The sequence below is a fragment of the Anser cygnoides genome, chromosome 1 (genome assembly GCF_040182565.1).
Source record: "Anser cygnoides isolate HZ-2024a breed goose chromosome 1, Taihu_goose_T2T_genome, whole genome shotgun sequence".
NCBI classification, from domain to species: domain Eukaryota; kingdom Metazoa; phylum Chordata; class Aves; order Anseriformes; family Anatidae; genus Anser; species Anser cygnoides.
This window is the reverse complement of record NC_089873.1, coordinates 138,449,140-138,466,778: the sequence shown is the minus strand read 5'-3', so window position 1 is coordinate 138,466,778 and position 17,639 is coordinate 138,449,140. Positions and strand designations below refer to the sequence as shown.

General features: G+C 41.8%; 1 protein-coding gene across 5 annotated transcripts in view; it reads right to left on the bottom strand.

The window, feature by feature from the left end:
* Positions 1-14,906, bottom strand: part of P2RY8 (P2Y receptor family member 8) — a 34,809-nt gene extending 19,903 nt beyond the window's left edge. The window contains exons 1-4 of one of the 5 annotated variants that reach the window (XR_001206941.3): positions 14,758-14,906; positions 12,964-13,027; positions 11,147-11,233; positions 7,153-9,267 (exon numbers count right to left, since the gene is read on the bottom strand). The gene's annotated coding sequence lies outside the window, so the exon portion shown is untranslated. Of the gene's footprint in view, positions 1-7,152; positions 9,268-11,146; positions 11,234-12,963; positions 13,028-14,757 lie in introns of those variants that run through there. The other 4 variants (XM_013180719.3, XM_013180721.3, XM_013180720.3 and 1 more) reach the window with 4 other exon arrangements.
* Positions 14,907-17,639: the final 2,733 nt, after the last annotated feature.

The following is a 17,639-nucleotide window of genomic DNA, read 5'->3' as shown; positions in this document are numbered from 1 at the left end:
ATACCTTTTTTCAAACAAGGCATCAAGCTCTCTTACACTATAATGTTTGAAAACCTTTCAGTGACTTCTTAAAACAAAGCTGTAAGCTTGATTAATCAAAACTTATGATGGAAATGTCTTGAATCATAGTGAGTTTTTGAGACATTTTTTGAATGCCCCGCTCCAGAAATATTCAAGAGACTGCATTTGTCAAAACTGTGTTCAGATTTATTTTTTTCAAAATAAGCATTTCCTTGTACCTTAAATTGTGATACACAAATAAGGAGACACCCCAAATCAATTATCAAAATAGAAAATCCTTGCTGTGTAAGTAGCGATTTTCTTTCACCCAAATTATAATAATACCAGAATATTCTAAAGGGAAAAATATCTGCAAGGTGCAAGGTGCAACTCAATTTTCTGGTTCTCGTAGTAATTAGTACCTACTGTAACAAAAGCCAGAGTCTGACTTTGTACAAAGGATTTCTAATGCCTTTTTTTTTTTTTTTGGTACAAGACAAGCTCAAGAAAGCTGCAGTACCCCGAATTTCAGCTGAAAACCAGTTAAAAGACTTTCTTTAGAAACTGGGTGTAAAAAGAGATTGTGGTTAGTTTTGCTCGATCATAAAGAAAGACAGACACAGGAAAGCAACAAGTATCAAGAGGCACTAATGCAGAATGCAAATCCACAGAGAGAGCCTAGCACACCCACCATCTGCACCTCCTATACCCAAGGTTGTAGAAGCACGAGTAGACAGAGACACCTGCCTGCCCAGGAGTCTCCAAGTCCCCAGCTGAGATGTCCCATACCTTGTCGATTCACAATCAGGCATTTTAGAATGAGATCCAGAAAACCAGGACACCGCGCAGTAAGCAAGCTAGACAACAGGAAACATCTTGGTCCCTGAGAAAGCTGCAGCTTTCAACACTTTGCTGAGGGTTTCAAGGAGACCTCCAGCTACAGCCATGTATTGCAACTGAAATTTCCCCTGGACTGAGATGCTTGCATTGGTTTTATTGCAAAAAAAAAAATCCCTTGAAGGATGGAAAACAGAAACAACAGTACTGCCCATAATCCTCAAATATCACTCAATAGGGATGTGGGAGATATGAATTTATTTCTCTCTTCAGATAAATGAAGTTTGAATCTACACCTCCCACGAAACAGTAAGATCTTCTATTAGTCACTTCATATAAAACATAGAATTGGATTGAAATAGGAACTATGCGTAGGACACCTTCTCCCTTTAGGTACCGAACAAAATACTACAGTTTTTCTTTCTCACCCATTCAGGCTATACCCCAGTTGCAGCATGCAAACTGGTACAAATTCAATCCTAGAAGTAAGCCTGGAAGTTAGGTATGATGCCTTTACTCCCAATTACCAGGCTGAGCATTTGTGTTTCTTTCCCTTCTGACAGGCAGGCGTGAAGTAGGGCTGTTTCTTGTTGCACAAGCATGCCTGATTTATTCAGTGGTTTAGAGCAGGCTGATGAGACTGCTCACAGGGCTACAGGTACACATGTTTATAGATCTGCTTGCTCTACTTCTCTTGCTGAGATCCTTTATGTATCCTTCCCTGCAAGCCAGCATGGGAGGAGGACCATATAAAGATCCTATATTTACACTTTACAACATTTGCCTGCTGCAATAACTAACCTTGCCATGGATAAGAGGGGCACTTACTCAGGGGAGGTACCTAGAAAGCTGTTCCCCGCCACCCTATGGGCATAAAAATGAAAGCTGTGCTCATGGAGGTACAATGTGAGGCCTCATTTCTGAGGCCAACCTAATGCTTTTTTTTTTTTTTTTTTTTTTTTTTACAGAACTAGGCTCACAGGATATAAATGGAGTAGTTTACAAACACCTCGTTCTCAACTATTTCTCGTGACATCCTGTCACGGCTGGTGTGACTAATTCATATCAGTGGGTATACAGATGCATCACAGTAAAGGGCAGGGTAGCAGATGATCAGGTAATTTTTAGTGTTGTGTGATGGTAGCAGGCAAGCAATCTTGATAATTTTGATGCAATAAGCAAGGTAGGCTTGACAAAATAAAACACTATTAGAAGGATGAATGAGAAGAACATAAGGCTCTTGGCAGATAAAGCCTGACAAAATTCCACTCCTCCCAAACTGCTGTCATCTTTTCAACTCCTTCATGCTTTTCTGATGAGAAGCTAGATGAAAAATTGCATGATTTTCATACTCCCGGATGGCTGGGGAGATCTATAGATCCACTTATTCATAGAAAAAAAAAAAAGAAAAAGAAAAAAAGAAAAAAAAAGAAAGGCAAGAGTATCTAACAGCTTGTATATTAAAGAGTTAAGAGGAAGGGAGGAGAAATAAGGAAGTAGTGGTTGAAACAATCTGCTCTTAAGCATACAAAACCTGTGAAAGAACTTGATAACATTTTAAACAGAGTATATAAACAACACAGAAGAGCACCAAAGTAGGTCTTCTTTTATTTATTTATTTATTTATTTATTTTTCTAGGAGTGGGGGCATTAAGAAGGAGTGGAAAGTCTAATGGCAACATTGGAAATGGGAACTGCAGTTAGCCAAAGAACAAGCACAAGTTTCTCACCCAGCCAGGTTGAAAACTAAAGGCACCATTTGTAATTTTGAGAAGAGGCTGGTTTCCAAAGCCTTCCATTGTAGGGTAGTGCCACTTTTTTGTACTCAGATATTTAATTTGAGATGGGTTAGATGAAAAGAATATGGAAGAAAATAAATATAGTAAAGTATTTCACCTTGAGACTTACTACAAAAGGCAGCTGAACTATCAACATGAAAGAGAGAAATGCAAACTTCTTTCAAAGAACATTTTCATAATATATTATTTTGATCTAACAATGCTACGCTGACTTCTTTAAAATTATGCTATATTTGGCTTTCTCTCCACTGGGGAAATACTCTTGTCATTTCTCATCATTGACAGCAGGGATACAGCAGCGGTGTAGTTTTTGTAGTACTGACCTAGAAAAAACTTTTCTGATACCAAAGTCACTGTGTCTTGAAGAAGAGCATTCAGAAAAGTGTCGTTGTCTGTATATATGGCATTGCCAAAATCTACAGCAACATGTTGCTCCTGTGTGAGGGTTTGTAGGAAAGGACTGAGAGTTTAGAACTAATTTATTTCAGAAGCAAAATAAATGGGAATAAAATTAAAGATTTGGAAATATTTAATCCCAATCTTCAAAGATATTTAATAGTTTAACTGCCACAACCTTAACTTTCTGCTTCTGCACAATCCTATTTAACACTTGTACATGGAACAATAAGCCAGTGCCTAACAGTCTGTAAACAATCAGAAGTGATTTTTATTTAACGGCATCACTGATAGTTGTCTATCTTCACCGCCTTTGATAGCTACAAATCAAGAGAATTCAGCTTCGATCTCAAAGGAAATAAGCACCCACAAGATAATCTCTACAGCACATTTCTCTTGGGGAGGAGAACATTTAGACACTAATGTTGACACAAACAGCACAGACTGAAAGTATTTCAGGGGAGGCTCTGATGCTCATGTTCTTCTCAGAAGAAAGTAAAAGGTCACATCAGCACTGGGCTGCTGATCTGGGAGGTGAGGTCCAGGGCTTTGTGGACCATCGTGGACCAAAAGGGAGAAGGCACACCAAGACACTAGGCCATGCAATACCTCATACGAGCCAATGAATAAATGCAGTTCACAGGAACAGCGTAGGCTGCTCATGCCTGAAAGTGAAAGACTCTGTTTTTTCAGTACACCTTCTTAGCTGATGAATAAGGTTTGTGGATAGGCACGTGGCCTCATTTTTAGGGGAAGGATGTGATGTGGGAGAATCCAAAAGGGTAGATTCCCTTCTTCAGTGTGTTAGATGTGGGTCCCGGGTGACTGTCAGCCAGCCCAGGCATCAAACAATTTTACTTGTTAACATTATCAATAACTTAGAAGCAAGAAAATAAATGGCAAGCAAACAGCTACTGGGGCCAGCTGCTGTTCACTTCTGTTTGAAAAGAGGCTTTGGGCTATGTTCACAAGTCTGTATTTTCTGAATCACCTTCAATAAATGTAAGCATGTTGGTTAATTCCAGGCAAAGTTGATGAAGGGTGTAGGTCCCAAGATTAACTAAGTTTCTGTGCATTGCATTAAAATATCTTGCCAATTGGATGAAAGTCTGAGATTCAGACATTTACACTTCCACAAAAAGTGTTCTTTTGACTGGTTTCTGCAACTGTATAGGCTTCCTGTGTGTCATAGCTGTAATAGCTCAGGAGGAGAAGGTTGTAGACAGCTATCTAGTAATCCACCATAAATCACAGAATTGTATGAAGAAAATAAACTATCATTTTCTTCTGCTCACAGAACCACCACAGGACTTGTTGAACACAGCACTCGCCCCTTTGGGGCATTTGTCTCTGGGACTCACATGCTAACTGCTCAAAAATCTTCTCAACATCCTTTTTGCAGCCTGGGATCAAGAAATAGAAGCATAGTTCGGAATAAATGGCAGAGTATTTAATATGATCACAAAAAATGGCCTGGAAATCCTTTGCTAGATCCCACTTGACTCAACACGTGACAGATGCAATGTATGAATGGGCCAAGACCCCTTGAATTTCTGTCCAGTTCTTTGTGAACAAAACCCTTAATTATGATTTTTTTTTCTTTCTTTTCCTTTTTTTTTTTTTTTAGGTACACTGCAAATGTATAAGCTGATGATAGACAGAAGGTAAGCCCTTTTTTCTTTGCTCAGGCAGGGGAGGGCAGAGGAGTGTGTACAGTTCCTGCAGACTAGCAGGTTAATCTGAACTGTGAAATTGGTGGCAATGGCAAGAAGCTGCAGCACTACCTTTTTGACTTCAAACCCAAGGAAGTCAAATCCCCAGGTGTTCCCATGTTCTTTAGAACACAGTAAAAATGTCTCTGCCGGCCTGTTTTTCCTCCTACACTCATGATTGTACTAGTCCCAGAGCCAAGTTAGAGCAACCAGAAGCACAGGCACAACCAAAGGAGCCAATATTTCTGCAGTCCATTTTTTTCTCTTCTCTCCTCCAGCTTTCTGACACAGCAATAATCTTTCCACCTGATGACATTTCCCCTACAACAAAGGGATACCCAAGCGCTGCTGTGAGACACTCCAAAGTGTTTTCGTTTTGCAGTACTGCAGCAGAAAATAATGGGATGTGCCGAAGATCCACCCCCCTCAGTACTCAGTGTATACATTCTCAAGGTCTGGGTAGATCAACCATCTACACTATTGATATCCAGATCAGTTATGATCTCTGACTCTCTGATCTCTTCCTTTTCTCATGCAGGGGTACATGTAGTCATGCAAGAGAGCCCACAGACATTGGTGGGAATAGATAAGTGAGTCAAACATATCAGCCCGCTATATGTCCCACCCACTGTAAGCAAAGAGAAGGTTCAAGACCAGCTGATGAAATGAAACAAGTACAAGTCTATGGGGCCCAATGCCATGCATCCCAGTGTCCTGAAGGAATTTTCTGATGAAGTTGCCAAGCCTCTCTCCATGATATTTGAAAAGTCCTGGCAGTCAGGCGAAGTCCCTGGTGACTGGAAAAAGGGAAACATCACTCCCATTTTTAAAAAGGGTAGAAAGGAGGACATGGGGAACTACAGACCAGTGAGCCTCACTTCTGTGCCTGGCAAGATCATGGAGAATATCCTCCTGGAAGCAATGTCAATGCACATGCAAGACAAAGAGATGATCTGAGACAGCCAGAATGGCTTCACCAAGGGCAAATCGTGCCCAACCAGTCTGGTGGCCTTCTATAATGGAGTGACTGCAACACTTGACATGGGAAGACTGACCAATGTCATCTACCTGGACTTCTGCAAGGCCTTTGACACAGTCCCACATGACATCTTGGTCTCCAAATTGGATAGATATGGATTTGATGGGTGGACCATTCAATGGATAAGGAATTGGATTGAAGGTCACACCCAGAGAGTGGTGGTCAATGGCCCTGTGTCCAAGTGGAGGCTGGTGACAAGTGGTGTCCCTCAAGGGATCTGTCCTGGGACCTGTACTGTTTAATATCTTTACCAGTGACACAGACAGTGGGATCAAGTGCACCCTCAGCAAGTTTGCAGATGACACCAAGCTGAGTGGTGCAGTTGATACAACAGAAGGAAGTGATGCCACCCAAAGGGACATGGACAAGCTTAAGATTTGGGCCCACGTGAACCTCATGAGGTTCAACAAGTCAAAGTGCAAGGTGCTGCACCTGGGTCGGGGCAATCCCAGGCATGAGCACAGAATGGGAGAAGAACTCATTGAGAGCTGCCCTGCAGGGAAGGACTTGGGGGTTCCGGTGAATGAAAAGCTTGACAGGATCCGGCAGTGCACACTTGCAGCCCAGAAGGCCAACTGCATCCTGGGCTGCACTAAAAGGAATGGCCAGCATGTCGAGGGAGGTGATTGTGCCCCTCTGCTCTGCCCTTGTGAGGCCCCACCTGGAGTCCTGCATCCAGGTCTGGGGCCCCCAGCACAAGAAGGATATGGACCTGTTAGAACACGTCCAGAAGGGGGCCACAAAGATGATCAGAGGGCCGGAGCACCTCTCCTATGAAGAAAGGCTGAGAGAGCTGGGGATGTTCAGCCTACAGAAGAGAAGGCTCTGGGGTGACCTCATTGCAGCCTTTCAGTACTTAAAGGGGACTTATAAAAAAGATGGAGAGCGACTCTTTGCTCAATCAGATAATGACAAGACAAGGGGGAATGTTTTTTAACTAAAAGAGGGGAGATTTATATTACAGGTTAGAAGGAAATTCTTCACTCAGAGGGTGGTGAGGCGCTGGAACAGGTTGCCCAGAGAAGCTGTGGATGCCCCATCCCTGGAGGTGTTCAAGGCCAGGTTAGATGAGGCCCTGGGCCACCTGATCTAGTCAGTGGCATCCCTGCCCCTGGCAGGGGGGTTGGAACTATATTGTGTTTGAGGTCCCTTCCAACCCAAGCCAGTCTATGATTCTGTGTTTCTATAACATGTAAAACTGCACATTGTCCTGTTGGCTTATCTGAGACGTATTGTTGATGGAAAACATTTGATTAAAAAAGCTGAAAAAAAACTTTCAAACGTAAAAATTATTTAAAATCTCAAACTTTTAATATAGACTGAACCTGAAATGTGATGAGTTTGTGAGGCTATTTTATCCACCGAGACCATATTTTAAGGTAATGTATTGATACAGCAGAGTTGCTGAGATCATTAAAAACAGACACTTAACAGGAAACTTCATTCTTCCTCCTCTTAGAGGCGTTAACAGTATCTTTATAACCTGCAGGAGAAACTTGTGACTGAGAAGGCAGATCTTATGAAAGAGAAGGTTCCAGAAATGTTGTTTGATAAGTATGTAAAGATTTATGTCATGATTTAGGTTCCTAAAGAGACATTGTATGCAATGTGTAAAGCAGAGTTTAGTTCAAACAAAGGGCTTGATCTTGCTCCTATTCAATGCCATCTCATACTCTTATATTAGCAACCAACTTGTGCTAGCTGCACTCATGAAAAAGCTGCAAACTTTTTGACTAACAATGTATTTCTAATGACCATAACAGCACTGATCATCACACTGATTATTTAAGTACTGAATAATTGAGGTTGTCATCTTTGCAGTGACCTGAGATTGAGGACATGGGAAGGTGTCCCTTATGAAAATGTCTTTTCTTTCCCTTCCTTGTCAAAATACTCATAATGATCATACAGCTTAGGCAGGTTATTACTCTAACAGCAAATAAACTGCTGAAGAACCCGGGAGTCAGAATTTCATTGGCAGGTTCCCCTGGTTGCTTTGTAGTTTAGTGATCCTGTTAGTTAAATGCTGGAAGTCGATAACCTGAAGAGAGCTAATCAGCCCAGCTGCCAAGAAACTTTACAAGTCAGGTGCATGGAAAACGGGCAAGTTTAAGCCTGCCCATTTCCATCATATCTGTGTTGGAACTGGTGCCCTCCCAGCAATTCTCCAAAGGCAAAATACCCCACCAGAAAGCTTTAGACTTTGTTCTCCTCATTGTTAGAAGAATGACACTATACCCTATGGACAGTGCGTTGTTCAACCCCTTGTTGAATGCCAAGCAAATAATTTATTTCTCAGCATTTCTGTGGCATGCAATGTTGAAGCAAAGTGCTCCCAGAAGACCTGCAAATTTCTTCTTTTAAGCCTTTCTCTAATTGGAAAATTATTTAACCGTATTGCAAACAGGAAAGTAGGCAATGGAGAGCCTGAGGCACCCTAGGTTGCCTAAGATCTGAGTACCTGAGTTCTCAGAGCACCTGACGTTACATAAAATTGTATTGTTTCAAAGCCACGTTTCTGTTGACTACACCTAGATCTATAAGTGCTCAATACTTCTGCAAGAAAGACCCAGGTGTCTTTTAATACATGTTTAAAAATGAGGAACTCGGAACTGGTGGCCCTTTCTGAAAGTTTAACTCTTTAAAGCCAAATTTGAAAAAAGATTTCGTGATCTATGAGATGAGAATCACAAAGATTAAGGCACCAATGAAGAGTTAGGTGTCTCAAAATGAGATCTGAAATAGTCAGCAAAACGATGAGGAATAGTATGAACTTAGCACTCATCTAGGGGAGACTATGGATGGCTCTTGGAAATGTGAAAACTTGGAAAAAAATCTTAGTGAGTTTCCCAGAACGCTCTCTCTTCTTCAGGATGACTACTGGGACACCTAAAGCCTTCGGTCAGCTTGTGAAGTCTCCTTTTATAAATGTTCCCTGTTTCCTTTTCTTTCTGAGGACTAAATATGATTTTCTATAATCTTTTAAGATGATTGATAGAAGAAAAACACTTCCCTTCCCTTTCTAAATGACAGACTAGTGGTTACAGTCAGGAAATAGGGCCTCCCAAGTCTGACCATGGAAATTATTATCTGATCAAGAGATTTTTTTAACCACAAAACGGCTGGGTACTACCCATATATCGTATCAAAGATAGGCAATAAAGAAATTATTGACATGGTAGCTTAGGAAAAAATGCACAACATGCACAACAGCAAAAGATTCCCTAGCCTAGCCTAGCCTAAACACAGGGGCAGTCATCCATAAGGGAGCGGACATAGCCTGATCTTTACACTTTAGATTGGCCTTTGGGGTTATCCAATGACTACTGAAAGTGAAATAGTGTCTTTGAAGACAAGACTAGAGGATAGATATTTTGCCTTCTAGATGAACTGTATTTCAGGTGTCTGCTCCTCTTTTGTCCAATGGCCATTGCTTCATCTTCCATCAAAGCTGCAGCTTCAACAAGTCGGGTGCAAATCAGACCTGTGTAGTAGTTAGCATACTTTCAAGGAAGGAAGTGGTTAAGACTTTGAATACTTTCCAAAGAGAGCACTAAATGTGCGTGATCTTTCTCCTAGGGGAGTGCTCTAGAAGAGGAGTTACACGTGCTTGAAAAGAAAGTACTTGTATTTTTAAGGAAATCCAATCTTACTGATGTACTTTAAGCATGCTCCTTACTGGCATGAGGCCAACTCTCTCAGTCCTGTCAAAACCCAATTGCTCCATAATTGCAAATAGATATCTGCTTTATACTCGTCTTTAAGTACCTTGAGTACTGCTACTTTATGTTAGAAGCAGTTCTTAGGGGATTATAGTCAGTGGCTGTCTGAGAATTGTCCCCAGCTGGGGCTGAAGCTCTGAAGTTCCACCTCAGATCCATTTCAGACATTTTTCTGCATCTATTTGTTATGGAGATGCTCTTTTCTCAGCATCACACAAGACTCTCAGGCAGAATCTGGTCTCCCAAGACAACTCAAGCACCAAAATCATAAAACTACTCTGTCTTTTCCTGCAGTTCTCCCTCTCAGTCAGCATGTGTCCTCCAGCATCAAGCATATCAGGGTTTTCTCAGGCAATAGTCTCCCTCTGAATGAGCAGATGGCTGATTTTTTTGTGTGTCAAAGAATTTTGTAGTATCTACACTTAGATGACCAAGGGCTGTGCCATCTTCCACATGCAGGGAAGGGAGCTGTTACGGCACTAAGGCTAAGTCAATATTAGTAAATTAAACACTGTCAGAGCCTGGGTTCAGGCCATGAAATTCACTTCCTTCTGCGGTTACAGTTCTGGCACAGCTTTGATTCACACCAACTAATGCTCTCTCAAGCAACTTGTGCAACTTAGGAGTTATCATAGACCAAAGACCATTCCTGAAAAGGAGTTTGGGTGTAGCCATCCTGTTTCAGGGAACAGTTGTTATTACAGATGTGTCAGATCAGCTGAGGACCAGAGTAGGACTGGTCCCAGCACATGGATGTAGAGCAGAATTACTAACCGCATCAGGTAAAAACGCCTTTTCTGGCTAGACCACTAGAGGGTGTAGGCAAACGTACTTTGCCTTGAAGTTTTATTTTTAGGTTACAGAGGCATGGATATTTCAGGTTTTTCTCTAGAGTCTTTGAGGAAATGAGCTGGCAGGATCACGTTTTGCTGTCCTCTACAACCCACTTACATCATTTGTAACACGCAACCCAAAGTCTATCTTTCCCTCCATTAGCTGCCGTCCAGACATGTCTCTGTTCTCATCTACCTGGACTGGACTGCCAGTTCTCTTCCTGTGGTGTTTTTTCTTTTTTGTTTCTTTTTTTGTTTCTTTTTGTTTCTTTTTTTTTCCTTTTTTTTTTTTTTTTTCCCCTCAGCATTTCTGTTCCTGCCTGTCCACAGTTTCCTATCTTGCCCTCCCCCCGCACTCCAGGAGGATTTCCCTTTGTTTCCACACCGACTGACTGTCACAAGGAGAAATAATAAAAGCACGAAAGGCTTCTCCAGGCCTTCAGCTGCTGAACCACTGTAGCACAGAAATGGAGTCTGCTCAGTGTGTCCATGATCCTGGGATAACAGAACTTCTGTTGAGCACAATTTAGACAATCTCAACAACTAACTATATATTTTCAAACTTGTAGTTAAACAAACAAACAAACAAACCTACCACCACCACCGCTACTAACAACAACAACAAAAACCAATGACAGTCTTTACAAGAGGATTCCTTTCTCTGTGCTTACTAACCTAACAGCAGAGACTTGTGTTCCTGAATATTCCCTTATTGCCTCAGAAATTGCCTCACATATCTAAACTCTGCATGTAACATCCTGCCAAAGAAAATGCAACACGTTTCATCTCAAATGTTGATCAGACTTACAGGCAGCTCCCTAAGGAATTTGTCTAGCCATGGTCACCACTGAAGTTTCCGTGCTGTAGCAGATCAGATTTCCTCTCTGAGTAAGAGCTGCAGAAAGGACCAAAGAAAAATCTTTTAAGAGTCAGCTGCTTCTAAAAAATATATATTTAAAAAGAGCACATCTAAAGATGCCGAACAGTGGCAAGTACTGATAATGCTGCCTTTCTTAGTTGTAAAACACGGTTCGCTAGCTGTGAAACATACCTGTGCTAGATTGCTAACGATGTACAATATCCACATCTGAAGAAGAAGAGAAGATAAAAGAGCACATATTTTTGGTGACTTTATATTTTCTTTTCTTATTGAATCAGGAGCAGCATGAATAAGACGCAGGTAGTAAGTTACCCTAGCTGCTTCATCACATATCCACATATGCACTGTACCGGTGCAGAGTATCTCTCATTATTTCAAGACCTAATGAGGAATTGGGAGACCAAGGGCCTGAGTATAAAATTATTTTCAATTTAACAGCTGTTGAACAAAAATTCCTCATACAGTAGTGTAAAAACATGACAAAAACCTAATGCTTTTGATGAACAAGCTCATAGATGCATTGCCCCAGCTTGGAGAACACTTGGTTCTTCCTCAGTCTGCGAGCAAAAATGCAGAATCTCTCTTTTAGGATATCAATAATGGCTAACATCCATTAAATATATATACATATAGTTACATGAAGAGTATACAGGATCTCTCTCTCGCTCTCTTTCTCTTTCTGAGAGCTTTAGTTTTTAGCTTTAGTTAAATACTCAGCATACATATGAGTACCAACGGAAACTTTCAGTAAGGACTGAAGGTTTCCTACGAAAATTGTGTGAGAAGAGACCAGATCAAATTGACAACACCAGATTCCAAGGATGAAGAAAATTAACCCTGTGGGATATTTCTCTTTGGTTAACAACAAAATATAGACAAGAAAAAAAAATTATACTTCCCATTTTAAACCTATTTAAAAATCACAACCCTAATGGTCGGGTGAGAAGTTCCTCTCAGGTCTCCTGTGTACAAATAGTAAGCCCAAGAGGCACACCAACTTGACTTTCCAGTTCCAATCAGAATACGAGATGCTGGCAGTAAGAGAAAAAAAGACCAAAGCAAAGTCCCAATAATATTTACTTATAACATGAGTACATTTTATCCAGAAATTTTTCAGGCACAAATCAAGGGCCTCTTATTTCTACAAAATCATTTTTCAGAGAAGAACTCCATTTTAAAGCTCATCATGTACACTGTGAAAAACATAAGAATGGCGTCAGAAAAATATGTCAGATGTCAAAAAGGTCCTTCTGCCCATTTTGAGACTTTGCAAACATTTGTTGTCAATGGTGAAGCATTCTGGACTTCTGCTTCAAAACAGCTTTCAAGGTGGAAACTATGCAAATATGAAGTGGAATTATTAGGCTGCAGTAGGCATGCAAAACACCACTACATCACTTAAATGCACTGTGTGTCTCTGCGCTTTCAAGCAGGAGAGAGGGAGCCCACCACACAGTAACATCGTAGGGCTGGGTTGTGGGATGCTGGTTTCTACCCTCTAGCCACTCAGCCAGAAGGCAGCAGCTACCAGGAGAGACCACGCTTACCATACAATGAATGGGTTTTCTAGGTTTTGTTTCTTTTCCATCCTGCTATGCTGCTACACACGAGGTATGCCTCCTTCCGACAGAGAGCGGGAGGAGTACAGCCTTTTCCCACACCAAACAAAGATGCTGAAGCTGGAGAGAATGCTGAGAGCAAACATTTTAAACCACCTAAGCCAACATCCTATTTTCTACACTTACAGTCATCAGAGAGAGACAATTTGTCTGCCCAGGCAGATGCATCAGGGATGAAACCAAATCCACCCTGAAAGACAGAAGGTGAATAAAACATTTTCAATAAATGCGCCTGAAGGGATGTTGAAAACTGCAGGCAGAAGCAGTGGGTAAACTGCTGTTGGTGATAGGGAAGTCCTGGGTTCAGTTTGCTCTCCCCCCACAAAGCTGGTGTGTACTTTCACTTGAGCTATGCCTGGGCAATAAGTGGGAAATGCAACTGCAGGATGGGTAGGCATACCTCGGCCAGCTTTCATCTAGCAAGCCGCAGTATTAATAGCAACACGCTTCAGCATAGATGACAACTATTTACCAGCTAAGGTCAAACACAAATCTAAGGAACAGCAAAATGCTTAGCATCAATACTCAAACTGATCAGGCTAAGGTTGATGCAGATGTTTCTCCCCATGTTGTAGTCTCTTCCCCAGCAGCATGCTGACATGCTCCCTGGCTGTGTTCACCATGGAAGAGCTAGGGTTCAGATCACCTGCACTAGGGAGCTGGGAAACCCTGGGCACAAGCCTGGTGTCAGCTGGCTTTGGGTTCATCTGGGTTCAGTGACAAATCTCTGCTCCATAGGGTATTTGAAGGGTGAATTTCATTACTGAAGGCCAAGTGCTACCATCTCACAAGTAGGGTGCCAGTGATTTAGGAATGAAGTCCAAAAGTTGATGGGACTTATATTTCCAAATAAAACAAATGCCTTGAAAACCTTAAATAGATTCTCCCAACCACTATGCATAAAATCAAGAAAGCGTTTATACCAAACATGAGGCACGGTTGCGGAGCTAATCTCCAAACATTAAAACTGATTACAAGCAAAAATAATTAAAGAAATAAAAAACAAATGCCAGAAAAATGAATCTCCAGTATATGACTTCACCCAGGGATCCTCATCACTTTCTGCAGGGTGACCTGGTGACAGCCCGTTATTACAATAACTGCCATGCGGAAGGCTATTTTATGTTTGTGTCTGAACTATTAAAAAAAAACGTTCACACAAATACTCTCTCTCCCTGTCTATTAAGAGACAACAAATGCAGTATGCAAGAGTGCACTCTGCTGCGAGACTTCCTTCTGGTGCCGCTCTGTCTGAGCTCAGTTTTTATGCATCAAAAGACCCTGATGAAATTATATCTTTTTATGATATGCTTCCACCCTCACTTCTGTGCGTACATTCAGTTGCTGCAAACCTCAGGAACAGTCTCAGGATGACTATAATATGTGACTCTGCAATAGCTAAAGATAAGTATCAGGTCCAGTTTTATGAATAAAACTGGTCCAAAATTATCTGGTTTTGTTTTTCTTACAGCATGTAGCAGCTCACTCTTCCTCTTTTTAAAAAAGACCTTTGAGGACACGCTACGATTATCACTGCCCTCCGTACTAAAGCAAACTGTACACCTGAGAATCCTTATTTTGATCATGGTTTGCAAACTGAACTCCTTAAACTGGCGGTAAGAGTCTTCTTTGTCTTCTACTGCAGTATTTGCTGTGATTATTCTGACCTCTGACTAGTAGTAACATACCTTCTTCGTTATATCTGCTCTGTTATTAACCCATACAGTTCTAACTTTATTTGTAATGCCCACAGTCATCTGGGACAAAGACATACATGCAGCTCTTGGATTCAATGAACTTTGTTCTCCCTTCAGATATAAATAATAGGAGGGTGAACAAATCAGTCCTGGCTGAGACTGACTCCACTAAAAAGCAATTTTGAAAAAAAACAATCAAGAAGTGAAAATCTGCAGTCCTTACCTGATCTGGGATGTACAGTGCACCTTGAAAGCCTCTTAAATGACAGAGAAGAATTAGAAATAGTTGAAAGTTTGCATTCATCCAACCACAGGGCTCAGGAAATGACCTTGTATTTTGCAATGATTAACTCCTTCCTCACTAATGTCTTCACTTTTTCAAGTACAATAAAAAAAATTTAAAAAAATCTTATCCTTCCACTGCAGTTTGGTAACTAATGCCATACTTTACACACAATTTCTGTTTCACACTGAGAACATGCAGGTGGCCAGAGAAGATGACTCTGATCTCCTCCATGGAAGAGAGAATTTGCAGCGTCTTCTGCATAACTGTGACAAAGTACATTTTACTGTTGTGTGAAGCTTATGTGGCGAAACATAGAAATGACTAAGTAATGGCTTGAGCAGCTAGTTCTCAGTTTTAGAAGATGCTTAGAGCAATATTCTCAACATGACTTGGGATGTGTCTCCCAGCAGAGCAAGAAAAAAAATGTTATTTAGAGAGCAGCAGCTATTATAGTCTGGACAGGCATTTGGTGCATATGTGGTCTGAAATACTTCTTGGCACGTAGGTTCTTTGGGTGAAAGCTGGGAATGCTGGAACATCAGGAGTTAGGTCCCGTGCACATAAAAACCTTCTGCCCCTAAAAGGCTGTTCCTTTGCTGGATGTACCCGTTCAACTGAGGCATTTCTGAGCCTGAGCATCACATAAAGCCATTGGCCTGGAAGTTGTGAAGGTCAGTCCCACCAGGTGCACAGCTGCCTTTGGGGAACTGGCACTTCCATGCTGAATCCGTGCTGGCACTCGGGCTCTCTGCACACAGGCGTAGGGGAGATCAGCACCCCAGAATGAATTCCTCCCACCCAAAAGCAGCAGTTCAAGGAAGAAAACATTTCCAACAGTCTGGATGGCAACGCTGAACACAGACCTGGGTTTTGTACCATTCTCCTTTTCGTATGATTTAGTAAACAAGTCCTGGACATGCACACATGTATGTGCCTTCCACAGCTCTGAAGTCTTCTCACCTAGGCACATGTGTGTTTTATTTTAAAAAACCTTATGGGGGAGGGAAACATCACTCCTGCACTTGGGATGTTGGTAGAGGAAAAGAATAGAAATGTCCCCAGCATGCCCTTTTGTACGACATTTTCAGAGCTACAGAGCCCAGCTGGAATGGCCTGGGTTTTGGCTTGTCTTTGACACAGACTAAATCCGTGTTTTGTGCAGCCCACAAAACAATGTCTGAACCTGCAAACTGCATCTTTTCATGGAGTAGGAGGTGTAGGGGAGGGACAAGTCTCTCTCCCTCTCCTGAACAGGATGCTCACACCTTTTTGGGGGCACCAGGAGGGGAGGGGAAACAAGGAGGGAAGACAGGTTGCTGAGGATGAGGCTCAGGTTTGGGTGCTGCTCCGAGGGCAAAGAGTGTCCTGTCTAAAATGTGTCAAAAGTCCACAGGAACTACAGAAGTGGGTCTAGTCCGAGCTTCTCAGCAAGGCTGAACACACAAAACAAGATTCAAAGTGTCAGCAAGACTGTGCTCTGGGAATTTTCCACGGGAGATGCGTTGTATGAACTACATCTATCAATGACTTCAGTAACAAGGATCAGTGCTCAGCATTGTCCAGCTCTTCGTGGATGGTGGTTTCCATGAAATGTGTTTCTTCTTAGATTATTAATACTTGCAAGATACTGTCACTCAGATCTTGGATTCCTCTTTGCAGAGTAGTTGAGCTTCAGCAAAAAGGCTGGGAAAGGTATACATCCCAGCTGTGCGCTTAGGGAATTATCCCCAAACATGGGAGCAGGGACCCAGAAAATGTTCAGACTTCAGTATCTTCCACTCTTCCCACCAGTACTGTGGGTGACTGTGGCTGAGAACACTCCCCAGCGCTGCTCACAGCTCCTGTGCCTGGTGCTGAGAGCAGTGCTGCACTCGTGTTGGACAGGGTTTAGGTTCCCCCAAGCAGGCAAACACCGTGGGCGCTTCCTCCCTCCCACAGAAAGCAGCAGAGGCTGGTACCTCAGCCTGCAGCCTGAAAGCCTCTGAGCTTGTGGAGAGACCTGTTTTTGGGCTGTCTGAGGCAGGGCTAGGGTTGTCTCTCCTGGCCCTGAGCGCTTGCACTCTGGATTTCTGCACCAGAGCTACTCGTTCAAGACACCTTGAATATAGGCAATAAACAGACATTTGGAAGGCCCTTTCTCTGAGAGTTTTAACAGCCAGAAAGAGTTCCTTTTGCTATATATATACATTTGCATAATTTTTAATAAATTCAGCATTTTATAAAACCAACAAATAAAATCCTTCAGATTATGTCCAGTAATAATGACTCAAGGTGGATGCTCCTGCAAGGCTCTTGATCTCTTGATCTTGATCTGCCCTAGATGTTAATCCTTTCACACTCAGAACTAATGGGGATACTCATTGTTTTCGTTGTAAGTGAGTGTTTAGGTTCTTTTTTGGGAAAAATAAATAAATAAATAAATAAGGACAAAACCTTCAGGTGATTCCTCAAGCTAGGGCTACTTATTATACTGCTTCACATGCAGAAGCATCTGGGAGTTTTATATAAAACACAGTTAGAGGACAGAGACTCAAGTTCTTCTTGCCTTGACTCCTCTCACTTTCACATACAAAAACTGAATCAACTGTCAGTCTGTGTCAGCTGCCGGACTCGCTTCTCACCATGGGCCTACAGGTAAACAGGAAGGAGTTTCAGTCTCATAACCTCAAAGCATACAAAAATATTGAATCAGGCATCCTAAAAGCTAATGAAATTTGTTCTTTTTCCTAGGTTGTTATTTTTTAACAAGTCTTCTTTCAGCTCAAACATGGCAGTTTAGAAATAGAGCTCCATTTCCACTTTTTGATCCTTTAGTCTAC